Consider the following 13,328-nt stretch of genomic DNA (forward strand, 5'->3'; position numbering starts at 1 on the left):
CTGGAGCCCACGGGGAGGGAGGGCTGGATGTGGTCACAGAGCCCCTTGCCCTGCTCCGCCATGTTACGGGACTGCCGCCTGCCTGCCCGGACTGCCGGCTGTGCCACTGCCCGGCAAACCCGCCTGGGGAGGGAGCTGACGGAAAGTTACCTTTTCTTTCCCTCAAATGATTCTCCAGTCAGTCCGTTTCTTGGTTTTAAATTGAATTTGTGCACGGTTAAAGCTGTCTCTTGTGGGGGCACTGCACGCCAAAGGCCCGTGTGGGTGTCGGGGGGCTGCGGCGGCACTCGCCATTGCAGCCCCCCCGGTCGGTGTCCCCAGCCCGTGGGGAGCTGGGGGGCAGCTGCCGGGCTCTGCCCCTCACCACGTGCAGCTGGCCCCGGGGTGCAGAGCTTCGGGGAAAAGGCACCAGTCTATTTGACACAATTGTGGAAAATACCACGTAATAACATATTTTCTTAAGTGTACGGCACAGGTAATTTTTCATTTTTCTAATGTGCTTTCCTGCTGCTTGTTTTTAATTTCACCTTCTCCTTTGTACATTTTTCTTTAAATAGGTGAAGTCTTAAAAAGATAGGTAATATATTACCGTCAGTTAAACAGAATTTCTGCTCTGAATCTGAGTGCAGGGACAGTCTGAACTTCTGATTGCTATGCTTTTAGCTTTATAACTTAAGAACCCTACAGCGGTTGAGGGTATGTGGTCCTGTCTCCTATTAACTTTTTATAAATGTACTGCTGGAGTATGATCTTCAGTGTTTAAACCTACTAATAATTATTTTTACATTCATGTTTCCTCTAATATAATAACATTTACTCTTCATTTCAGATGAAAATTAAATTGTCTGAAGAATAGGATCATCAGCTGGTTTGTTTTGCATCACAGTGTTTATCTATTCTGGTAAAAAAGTCAGTGACTATTAAATTTACTGCTAAGGCATAGGATAAAAAGACAAAACTGTGATGCTGAACAAAGAGTGGTTGCATCAGTGGGAATTAATCACAGCATATAAAGAAAAGAGCATGCTCTCAATTTCCCACTGGATTTAACATTAAAAATATAATCATATTAACTTCAATTACTCTTTTTTTGAATTTTAAAATCAGAAGAAAATAAAAATTGTAATGTCAGAATAATCATTTTCATTGAATCTTGCATGTGAAGTTGGCAATGTCTTACAGTAGGGGTTTTTTCCTGTTGTAAGTGAGAGAAAAGGTCTGGTATAAACCTGTGCTTTTTTTGTTTAACCCTGGCCCCAGAACGAGTGATGTGAGGTATTTGGAGCCACACAGGAAGGCTGCATAGTAAGGAAACAAACCCCTTGTGTAAGCATCAGCCAAAGGAGGCACGATTAAATAGAAAAACTGTAACTGTGGAAAAGACCATTTCCTTGCACAGCTCATGTGGCGCCCTAGAAAGTTGGCACGTGTATTACTTCCAGTAGTAATACTGCAGTAATGTGATTTAGAGAGTTGCAGACATACTTAAGAGAGTCCTTGGGACCTGGCTGCCCTTCTCTTTGGCTTAGGGGGAGCAAAACTCAGGCCGTGCAGAAGCACGAAGTCACCCTGGAGAGAGAGGTTGCTGAACATCTCTGAACGTCTATCCTCAATGCAGCTGTGGCTCATCCTGTTGCAGTTAAACCCGTGACAGTTTCAGGACTCCTGACACAGTAAAGTGAGCCGTGGGCTCAAAGGGTGGTCCGTGTGGCACCCTGAGGAAGGCTGGCAAATGCCGGCGGTGCGGAGGTGGGCCGGGACTCAGCACCAGCCCTCCTGGTCGTGGGCATGAGGCAACCCCTTGGCTGGAGGTGAGGGCAGCCGGCAGATAGCACCGGTGTCCGGGCGCGGGTCTCCGCTCACTGCGGCGTGCGTGCCGGCTGGCATACACAGGTACAGCACCACCGCTTTAAAGGCATGTTCATTAACTCCTCCAGGTATAGGTATTTGGGAATCAGAAATTCAAATGTGCGGTTGGAAGCGCTTCTTGATATTGCGCATAGGATACTAAACTGCATCACTTGACCAGACGGTCATTTATACTTGTGCCACTTTATTAGGCAGCATAAGGAGTGCCTTAAATGGGAATCAATTATATTTACATCCTTCCCAAAAGCTCCTTTGTGCTTGTAAAGTGATGTAAACTGGCCTCGGAGTAGATGAGACTTGCAGAACAGGGCTGTAAAAGTATTAGGATGTCTTAATAGCAAAGTCTCGTCTATTCGTTACAGGATGTCAGGACGCAAAACCTATGTGGAAGATCTACCTGGCCTTTTCACATTTAATCTTTTCATAGTCTCAGTGAAAAAGGGACAATTTCAAAATCTGAATTTCCCCCCCCATGTTCTCAAGTTATGTTTAGAAACAGGAAGTTCTTTTGCATAAAGGTAAGATTGTGTTTTTAACAAGAAAAGTTGATGTTAGACCGGCTAAATATACCCACACAGTCATACTCAGTGGGTAGTCCTGGCTATTTTTAGGCTTTATTTTTGACTCTCTTTATTTATTTATTTATTTTTTTTTAGCGACACCTCCACTGTACCTTCAGCTCGCAGCGAGGCCCCGCTTCCTGCGCCGGTGTGAAACTTGCAATTACAGGAGGAGTCGGTCTTGTCAGGTGTCGTTCGTCAGGCGTTGCGGAGGGCTGCTCTCAGCGAAGGAAGAACAAAGCTTAATAAAAAGAGAGAGAGAGGGAGAAGCATTCTCTTAATAATTTGCCCTTTGCAACGACAGACCCTTATCTGATCACCCACGCTCATCTGGCTGCTGACGCTGTGCTTGCTTCATTAGGACGAGCTATTTTTACACCTTTTGTGTCTTTTGAGGAACGGAGTGGGCCTGCTGGCTCGTAGTGATTCACCATCTCCAGGCGAACGGGGTGTCCTCAGATCCTGCGCGGGGGGTAGGAAGAGAGAACCGGGGGGAGAGTTCAATTGAATAAGCAAGTTGATTAATTGTCTTAGGTGGTCTGAGTGCTAAAACATCACGCTGTAGTCTTAAGGAAAATAGCCGACGCGCCTTTGGCTTGCAACGCAGATTTTTAGGAGCTATGCCAAGGAATGTTTAGTAATTAATTAGTTTAAGCGTAGCTTAGCAAACGTGAAGCCCTGGATGCTTGCGCGTATACTCTATGTGTTCAAGGGGATGTTGAGATCTGGACTCAGGGCTGTTTGGGAGTTGAACTCGATGATCTTTAAAGGTCCCTTCCCACCCACACCATTCTATGGTTGTATGTTGCTGATGCTTTCTTTGGTTTGTAGTGTACCAGTGTTGGTGTTTCACGAGCACTCTAGAGATTTTTTGGACCACATCCTTAGCTGATTTCACTTCCACTTCTGACAATGGAAAGAAAACTAAATTTGGTGGAATGTGCCAAGCATGACGCAGAAGGAGAACTCTGTACAAAGTTGTCTGGAGTTTTCTAGAGCTCAGCAGCGGTTGCTTTCCCTTTCGATAGACCATCAGCCCTGAAAATGTCCCCTTAAGAGCCTGCTGAGCTCTCACCTGGTGACTGAAATTAAGATTTTTGTTGTCCTTACTTTGACTTTTCCTGGATAGGAGTGATTTGGCGTCCAGTTGTGCCACTTACTAAGTACAGGATAGCGGTTTCCTATTGCAGGTTTCCTTGGAGTAGTTTCAAAAGTTGGTGTGATGTGGGATACGTGTATGAACCTTTAAGGGGCTGGTTGTACTAGGAATGCCCTGGAGTACAGCACCCTGCTCTAACCTTGTCTGATACAAAGTCATCCTGAAATCTGAGCCCTGTCTTTCCCAAGGAATGTTTTGGGTTTTACTGTGTTGAGCTGGATGAGAATCTGTAACTTGGCCTGTCCCTCAAATATAAACACAGCCCTGTGGAATAACAGAGGTTTTATATGCGGATTCGGGCATTTTGGTAGTACTTCATCATTTCAGAGGTGTTTGCTCAGGAGAGTGATGCTCATGGTAATAAACACAGTTGATTTGTGTTTTGTGGAAAGAAACCTAACTGCAAAGAGTGAAATTTCACCTACAAAACACAGCAGAAAGTGTATGCATATTTTATGGAATTTTTTTAAGAGGTGTTCTGGTGCAATTGGATATTATGCATACTGACTTCTAACGCTTCATGCAATAAAAAGAAGGAAGTACTGTAAAATATGGCCACAATAATTTTAAAGAACTTTTTTTTGTTTGTTTTTTTTTTTTTTGTTTTGTTTTGTTTTGTTTTTTTTTTCCTTTTTTCCCCTACTAGACATCCTGAGGGTTGCAAAGAAAGCCGCATCCTTAAATGTGCAGTCTGATTAATGTATCTTATATTACCCCTGTAGTGGTCAGAATCTTTAGGCAACGTTAAGTGACTGGATTTGCTACAGCAAAATGCCTGTATTGAGTCGCTGGTCAAAAGGAAAGATTTTGGCTGCAGAGTAGTGACTGTTGTGACATCTGTGCGATATACAGGATTTGCAGCTTAATAGCTGATCTAAGCTGAACTTCAACAAAGTATTCAGAAAGGATTGAAATAAAACTGCTGCGAAGGCCCGTTCTACTTTGGGTGCCAAAAAACGGTAAAAAAATGGTGAGAAGATGCTACTGATGTTTCGCATGCGTCTGTTTTTGGTTTTGACATGTGGTGACCACAGGGCTTGGTAAACAATGACAGGTTTTAAAATAAACTTGTATAATAATTGGTGTGAGTGAAAAACAAATGCGAGCTCAGATGCTATAAATGTCTCCCTATGTAATTCTTCCTGGGGTGAGGGCATTCGTCAGAGGCAGTGCATTTGCTCATTCAAGAAAGTGTTTGAAAGACACTGATATTTTCATGTGAAATGCAAACGGCTTCCTTCTGACACGGTGTGAAAGGAGGCATAGCTGTTCGCAAAATCTGCCGTGGTTGCATAATTAGGATTGCGTAACTTTTAAACTAAAAAAGCCTCACTTCCCAGAAAATTCTGCGATATTTTCCCCCTAAGATGAAAATGCTAGGCAAAGGCCTGATATTTGCCTAGTATTTCCATATGGCAACAGAATAATAATTACTTTGTACCTAAAAAATGATGCAATATTTGCACAAATTTTCATTATTTGTTTTTCCCCCTAGGAAAACTTGGGGAAAAGCTGTATGGTATCTTAGCGGGGACTTCCCGGCACAAGTCTGTTCTCCCCAGCAGCAGCCCAAGGTTGCAGTGCTTGTGTGAAGATGAAGAGGCATTTCAGCCTTTGCATGTCATTTCAGTTAGGAAAATTGTTATATCTGACAACATGAGCAGTTTGGACTCTCCAGTAACACTGTTCTTACCTTTCTTACTGTAGGTCACGTTTTATAAATCTAGAAATGACTACAAACCACATCCACATGGGAATCTTGCTCTTTGCAAGTGCTCTTACACTTTCACAAGTGCTGCAAAATTCATAGTTTAGTTAATCTGTCCTTTTTAAGGTGCGAAATTTCCCCTTCTGATTAACACGTTTCTTTGCGTTAAATTGAGAAAAAATTCTTTAAGCTCAGTAATTTTCACCAGTTCTTGCAAATGCAAAACTTTCCTTGCAATCTTGATGGCATCACATAGCATCGTTGGTTAGTCTCTGAGCCTTTGCTTTGGTATTTAGCCTTTTGGGGGCTACATAATGCCTGTTGGTTTACATGATAATACTTTGCGGCTGACAGCAGGGCCAAAGCTCCATTTCTTTTCTACAGTGCAGGTGTGAAAAAACAAGTAATCCTACAAATAGTGATCAGAAACTATATCACACTTTTACAGTTTGGCATAGAATCATTATGGTTGGAAGAGACCTCAAAGATCATCGAGTCCAACCGTATACCCAACACCACCATGCCCGCTAAACCCACTAAGCCATGTCTCGAAGCGCCACATCTAAATGTTTTTTGAACACCTCCAGGGATGGTGACTCCACCACCTCCCTGGGGAGCCCGTTCATAAGCATGGTATCCTTAGGTTCAATTGGTGTGGCTCAGAAGAAAGTGAGATAGAGCTGAGTTTCTGCTGATGAAGAGAGCAGCCCAAGAATTAAGAGCTCATTTTTATCTCAGTGCTGCTTTGGATACTACTATACGGTGTTAATGTGTATTTAGTAAATACTGTTTACTTACTACTTAACTCACCCTTGAGACAAACTCATTCTTCTGCAAGTTAGGACGAGTGGGATTAGGCATCATGTAAACCCAACTTCAGGCATTAAAATAGTGTCTAAAGAAGGCCTTAGTGGTGGGCATCTGGTTTTGGCTGTCCTCTGCATGCTCTCACTCTTGTAAGTCACTGCGTACCGTGATTCGCAAAAAAATAAGGGGGCTGCGGGGGCAAAATGACTGTGATTTTTTTTTTGCCTTCTGAAATTTTATTAACACTGGAAGTGCTGTCTGTCAGATCTGCCATTGCTCTGCCATCACATTTTAAGGTCCACGTGGGAAACGATTGGTATTTCACTTGTCCGTTCTCATTTTTTAACTTGTTCCCCAAGGAAGTAAGTAGCAGGGTGAGAAGATGAGCGGTTTATACAATTCTCTTGTTTAGTTTCATATCTGAATAGTCCCAATCCTTTGCTTTTATATCGAAATAAGTTCAGGATATCTGTGTCGGAAGACAGTTGGCCAGAACAGGTACATTTGGTATTATCTGACATGCTGAAGCACCTCCGACGGACTATGTGCACAGCAAGGTTAGGCAACCAGAAACAAAATATTTACCTGATCCGTTAAAAACAGTGGGATCAGTGAGATCAATTAGCTGCTATTGACTGACAAGGTTGTTTGTCCTGTTGGCTCTTTTGGCATCTCTTTGATAGCAGGTTTTTGTTCAATTCAAGGAGAAGAACTGCGATTTGTTTGCAAACTTCTACCTGTAAAGGAAGTGTTTAAGATGAATTTGGCTCCTGTGTAGGTTTTTCTCTCTTTTTTTTTTTTTTTATAGTCATCCTGTGGAAATAAGTCTGTGTTCAGTTGGACTTTGGCAATGTGAAAGCTTTTTTTATAGATTTTTTCCGTCCAGTAGTAATGTGTACATTGTGTATGATGCTGAAACAGGAAATAGTGATGTACTTTAAGTGAGCAATCCTTGTCATTATAGTGAAAAGGTCACTGTTAAAGCATTTCTGCTGTAGGCTTCTTCTATGGCTTCTTAAAATACACTCAACTTGAATTCAAGTTTTTTGAGGGGGGCTATTTTTCTATAGACAGTGGCAATTTAAAATTATATTTGAGCTACTTAACCTGCAAAACCAGAGTGTTTTGCTGCGGCTATGCTCTAAGCATTTATGATGCAAGCCAGCATCTCTTAAAGAAAATCACCCATGTTTTCTTACTACTGTGTAATTGAACATTTATTGCAATATATGTTACAAATTTCTCTGTTGACATCTTAGAGATGTTGAATGAGTTTATTTTCACCTTATAACAAATAACTTCAGGTATTTAGTATGTAGGATGTAAGAGCCTAAACCTAAGTGTGATGTCTGATGCTGTTTGTTTTTATGAGGACTAACTCTGCAATTACGTCCTTGGATTTGCAACTCATTGCTTCAAATTCATACCAGGAGAATGTAGAGCCGAATTTGGCTCTTACTTCTACTTACTGTTGGAATAATTTGTCTCCTTTTAGTTCCTCTGAGTCAAACCTCGTATCTGTTCAAAGCTCCTTGAAGTCAAATGAGAGACTCTTGTTTCATACCTGGTTTTTTGGTGAGGAGTAAATTGTGCCTGACCTCTCATTTGGTAGGATCACGTTCAGAGGAGGGAAGGAGAGTCTTGTGCTTCTTCACAGCCTATGCCCATTGACATTTCTGTGAAATGTCCGAGACAGGTATAAGTTCCTACAGTTAAGGTTAGCGGGTGTTAGGGTACAACAGATTTGATTATTTATTTGTTTTCTTAGTTGGCTTCAGCGTGCTTTTAAGCAGACACGTTCCAGTTATTTTCTTCAACATACTCAGGTAATGGTCTCAAATAATAGTTTGAATTACCTGAATTAACAAGATTAAGGTGAGTTTGGTAAAACCTTAAAGTAAATGAAATAATCAATACTACTACAGTTAACTAAAATGTGCTGTTATATGCCATCTCCCAATGGCTGAGATTCTAGAGTAGTTCCCAAAATATGAGCCAGATTTAGTGCAAGCACGGAAAAAATAATTGCACAAATCAGGATGCCACATTTTATACCACTTCCAGATTTACGTGCACAGACTCTGTCCCTTGAAACCAGCAACTACCAGGGACACAAAGGTGCGTTCATGGAAACCTGAGAGTAAAACCCTGAGGATGGTGTTTGGTGCCAGTGAGCTTGCAGTCTGCCCTCGATGGGTCTGTAACTGGATCGGCGGTTCCTGGCTTCTTGGGGAATCCGTGTGAGCCCGACATAGCAGTGGAGAACAGATCCTGCCCTGTAGCTTCTCGTCGAGTAAGCCTACGACAGTTTGTTTGATCATTTCATAGTAAATTCACGCTGTACTATGTGTACTTGCTGAGCAGTATTTGGTTTTGTATCGGCTAGTGCTTTTAAAGGACATTAAAAAAATACATTGAAATGATCAGTTCAGCTGCCCAAATTTAAAAAACATGTGTGTTATTCTAAATGTTTCAGGGTATTTTCAAAACTGTGATGCTCCGGCTAGTTTTGGAGAATGGCAATACGTTCAGTAAAAGCACTGAAATCTGGAGGGCAGGCAGAACATCCTGGGATGGAATTAAATGAAGAAATTAGAGTAGCATCTTCAAATGTGAAGAGGTAACAACAGCACTTACAATATAGAAAGTGGTAGATGAAAATAAATACACCTAACCTGTTTTGAAAGAGCTGCCTTCTTGGTATTACATGTGTAAAAGGATGTCTTACAACTCCTGCCACAGGCATCCTTGCATTCCCCAGTAATTCAAGACTTTGCCAAGTGCCAGTGGTTGACATAGGAATTTACAGTCATTCCTAGAGGTGTTCAAATAGACAGGTAGAAGGCCAACTACAAAACCACAGTCAGATGGGACCCCTCACCAGGGGCTGTTGGAAATGCAAAGAGAATCTCTCTGGCCTTTTAACAGAACTGGGAAATTAAAGAAGTGTTTCTTCCTCCTTATCTTTTTAGTAAGTACAGTTCAAAGACCACAAGTGTGGTGTCAAGTAGTATAAAAAAGCTTGCAGTTTGTCATCTGTTTTTTTTTTTCATTTGTGTAAAATGCCACAACTCTGTACCCCGAGGACTGCATTCCTTTTGTTGTGTGGCTACGTAACATCCTCAGCCCACGAATGAATATATAACCTTGCGGAGAAGGGTGAACAAACGCTTGTCTGTCTTCATGCCAGTTACATCCTTCAGTTCAGAGATGCACACTGAACGCTGGTCGAGAGCTCTTCTTCAGAGTTCGCCCACCTCTGGCTTTGCCTAGGTAGAAGAAGCTGTAAATCCATCTTTTATTAGGGTTCCCAGTCCTTTTTTTTTGTTTCCACTGGAACGTCAATACCAAACAGCTCTTTGGGGAATATCATTAGCGGGGCAGAGGGAAACGTGGGGTAGGTCAGCAAGCCAAAGGTGTGCTGTCTTTCTTCCCAAAAGGCCAAGGCAATTTTCTTCTCCGTTGCAGGTGGGGAAGAGCTCAGAGGTGGCCTCTCTTTCTTGTAAGGCTGCTTGGCTGCTAGGCTTATCCCAGACGTAAACTAGACTTGCTTAATAAGGGTCTTGGCAGAGGTCTGTGCATCAGTGTAAGGATTTCATAGGAGCCACTGCAACTTGTCTGTGCTAACGCTTGCCCTATAGAATACAAATTCTTCAGGGGCCAGTTACTGTGGTTTTAGGCCGGCTTTGTGCTGGCAGAGCTGGACAGAGAAGATTTAAAACAGGGCTGGATCTGACCCTTAGTCCTTACGCTAGAGTCAATATTTATTCTGTATGGTGCACTCAGGATTTAGCCTGGAAGACATAAGCTTCCAATTTGTTCACTTGCAAGAGCTGTAATATGAGCTACAAATTGAGAAGTAGTAAAAGTTGTATTTTGCCAAATTTTATTTTAAAGCTCTTGAGTGTAACCATTTTAATGGTCTGAAAAAAAGAGGGGGGGGGGGGGAAGGACGGAAGGAAACAAGAAAGGAAGGAAGGAATAATCATGGAGCTCTGCAGTCAACCAGATATACGTCCCCTGCATGCAGCTCACAAAGGTACCTTAGGGAGAGGAGCGACAGGATAATGCTCCTTTCTAAAAAGTTTTAAAAGCCTTGATTTAGTACGTGCATCTGACATAAATACAGCTCCTGCTTTCGCAGTAATCTTCTCATGTTCAACGTTTTTACAGAAGTAAAATGTCCCGGTTTGAAGCGGGCAGATAGTGCAGTTAGTGTGGCTGGGGGAGCTGGCTCCGGGGCCACATTCCTACCGGGAAACCTGGCTTGGCCCCCGGCCAGGCAGGGCTTTGCAGCTCCCCTCCAACGATGTGCTCAGCCCAACTCCCGTACGGCTTCTGATCCGTGTAGGTGGGCTCCTCTTAGTCACTCCAGTGGAGCTGAGCCGTGCCAAAGGTATTAAAGAAAACGTGCATTTTTATCATCCTTATTTCCTTAGTTTGAAATATATAGTACTTGGAATATAGGGAGCTTCTGGCTATTGAATAGTGTATGTTTGATGAAGAGCAATGATGAAAAGTATATTTACAGTGTTTTCTAAAGGAGAAACATTAATCAGTTTGAAAAATGGGAGTCTGTTGTTGGCTTAAGCTAGGCTGTGGATGCAGGCAGATGAGATAGAGTTTTGACTGGCAAAAGCAGACAGAAAGCAAACTAGCTTTAATTTTGCAGTGTCTTAGATTTCTCCAGTTAGGCCAGTCTCCTATTAGGGAGAGGGTTAAAAAAAAAAAAAAAAAAAAGAAACCGAAAGAAATAGTATTAAAGCCATCTTTGACACAGGATGGATGGCAGCTCAAACCAAACCAGAAATTATTATGTTGGTTCTGGAAAGGGATTTATTTTCCCCAGGAGAGTGACTCTGACCAAACTTAAGCCATCAATAATCCCTGTAATTAGTCTATACCTGTTTCATAGTGTAGGTTGAAAAATTACATAGAACGTTCTGAAAATAGCAGGACCACAGAATGGCTTGAACTCTGTAACGGAGGTCTCAGTCCAGAACAGAAAATTGTTGGAAATAGATTAGCATCATCTCTTGCTCAAATAAAACCATTGCTGTCATTTCCGTGCCTGGCAGATCTGTCCTCTAAAGGTGCTCTTGATAGAAGGAGTATGGACCAGAAAGGATACTCCCATCTTCTAGAAATTTCTTCTTCACCATTTGCAGAATTGCCTAATAAAGCGAAAAGTATTTTTCTTTGAAGGTGACTAATAATTTTATGCTCTCTCAGTGAGGAACATTCCCTCTCGTCCTTGTTTCTGCTTCTCAAGCCACACGTTTTCCTTTACATCCGTGCTCGTATATCGGCATCATTACTGACCTGCGATTCAGTTTAGCTCAGCTGCCAAAACCAGTTTGCTGCTTACCTGCCGTTGCCTCGTAAGGCACCGCAGAGCTGCTCTGTAGTAACCACTTCTGGTGTATTGTAAAGGGCGCTCGAGGATATCTTTTTCCATTTGTAGTGACACTTTTTATTTTGAGGAAGCAGATTATGAAAATTTAAAAAAGTTGTACTTGGATTACTTTTTTTCTTTTTTCTTTTAGAGAATCAGACAATAGAGCTATTTAAAAAGCCATTAGCGCATCAAAGCTGAACAATATTACGACCTAAAATATTCTGGTTTCTATTTGATAGCTTGCTATTATTTTGTACTACAGGGGGTATCTCTATAGTTACAATTTAAAAATATGTTGTCCATATTTGACTAAACTAACAGTACATTAGCTGTTGCTGTCCTAACTACCGATGTGTTATTTATACTATTAAATAAATATTTGATAACAGGTGGCACAGTAGTGATTCTATTTATGTCAAGTCGTGGACCTTTACTAATGACTATTTGTTCTTTGAAAGTGTTACTAACTACAAAGAATTAAAAATTATTTTTCAATTTTTTATTATTTTTTTCTTTTATAGACTACTATTTTATCGTCTGTTGGTTTTATTCAATGGAGAAAGCATGAGTGCTCTAGCTGTTTTTCTGACAGTTTCTCATTGAGAATCATTATAGTAGCCCGTATCCCATACTCTGAAGCTAAAACTTCAGCTATTTCTAAAGATCTGTTCTTTAAAGATGCTTTTTTGTCCTAAATAAAAACTATAAGGAAAAGCCATAATTGTTGCTTTTGTTACCACAATTGAACAAACATCCTTCTTAATGAAACAAAAGCCAGAATCTGTTTTCAAGGTAAGATTTGTCGAAAACTGGAAGGGAGAGTCCTCCTCTGATGGGAGAAATGCTCTTTAGGGCAGTGAGATGATGTTCAGGCTCCCTGATCTCTCTGCCGGTCTTTACGGTGATACGGAGAGCAACCGGCAGTCTGGTGACGGTCAGCCAGAGGTGACGGTCAGACAGATGGCAAATCACGGCAGTTGCAGAAGTCTTTTAACCATGTATTTGGTCTGTAGGTTTCTTCTTTGAGAAGGCAGCTGTGTATTCTTGAGCAGTATCCCACTGGTATTAACTGATTCGGAAACCTACTCGTGGTTCACTACATTTTCATGTCCCTGAGTGGTGACAACTTGACCAGGATTTTGTTTTGGTCCCTGAAACATTTAATGAGAGGCCTGCACTCTAAAAGTATTAGCTGTAGAGAAGCATTGAAAGGGGATTTGCCAATGGGATTCGGGGATAATCCAGGCTTAACAAAGGCGTAGGAATGAAGAGGGACATTGGCAGCTCTCTTTTTACTGATTCGGGAAGGTGAGACTGCATTAGTTTAGACTTGCAGTTATTCATCTACACACTAGAAACCTAAGTGCTTTAAAAAGGCTCACGCTCATATTCTTCAAAATGTGGTTGCTCAGACCTCTAAGACACAACACAAATTTTTTCCAGTGGATGGATAAATGAAATTTTCAAGTCTCTACTGTAAAGAATAGAAAACTTTCTTCAGCATCTATACTTAATATCAAGAATTTCTTATGACTGTATTTTTTTTTTCTACAGGAAATTTGAAGATAGTCATGCCTGTTAGATGCTTAGAAGATGCAGGTAATTGTTTTATACTGAAAAAAAACCCAATATTGCCATTACCTGTGTGTTTTCCTGCACTTTACTAATGTTTCTTCAAGCCAAATTCAGTGTTTCCACTGTAGGAATGAAAAATATTCCAGTATCTCTAATACTGCTTTTTTTACCCTTTTCCTTTCTATTGTCTTTGTAATTCTCACTGTTTCATCCAGAAAATGTCCTGTGTTTGGAGAATGTGGAAGCAGGAAG

Source organism: Cariama cristata, unplaced genomic scaffold (genome assembly GCF_000690535.1).
Source record: "Cariama cristata isolate BGI_N322 unplaced genomic scaffold, ASM69053v1 scaffold39720, whole genome shotgun sequence".
NCBI classification, from domain to species: Eukaryota; Metazoa; Chordata; class Aves; order Cariamiformes; family Cariamidae; genus Cariama; species Cariama cristata.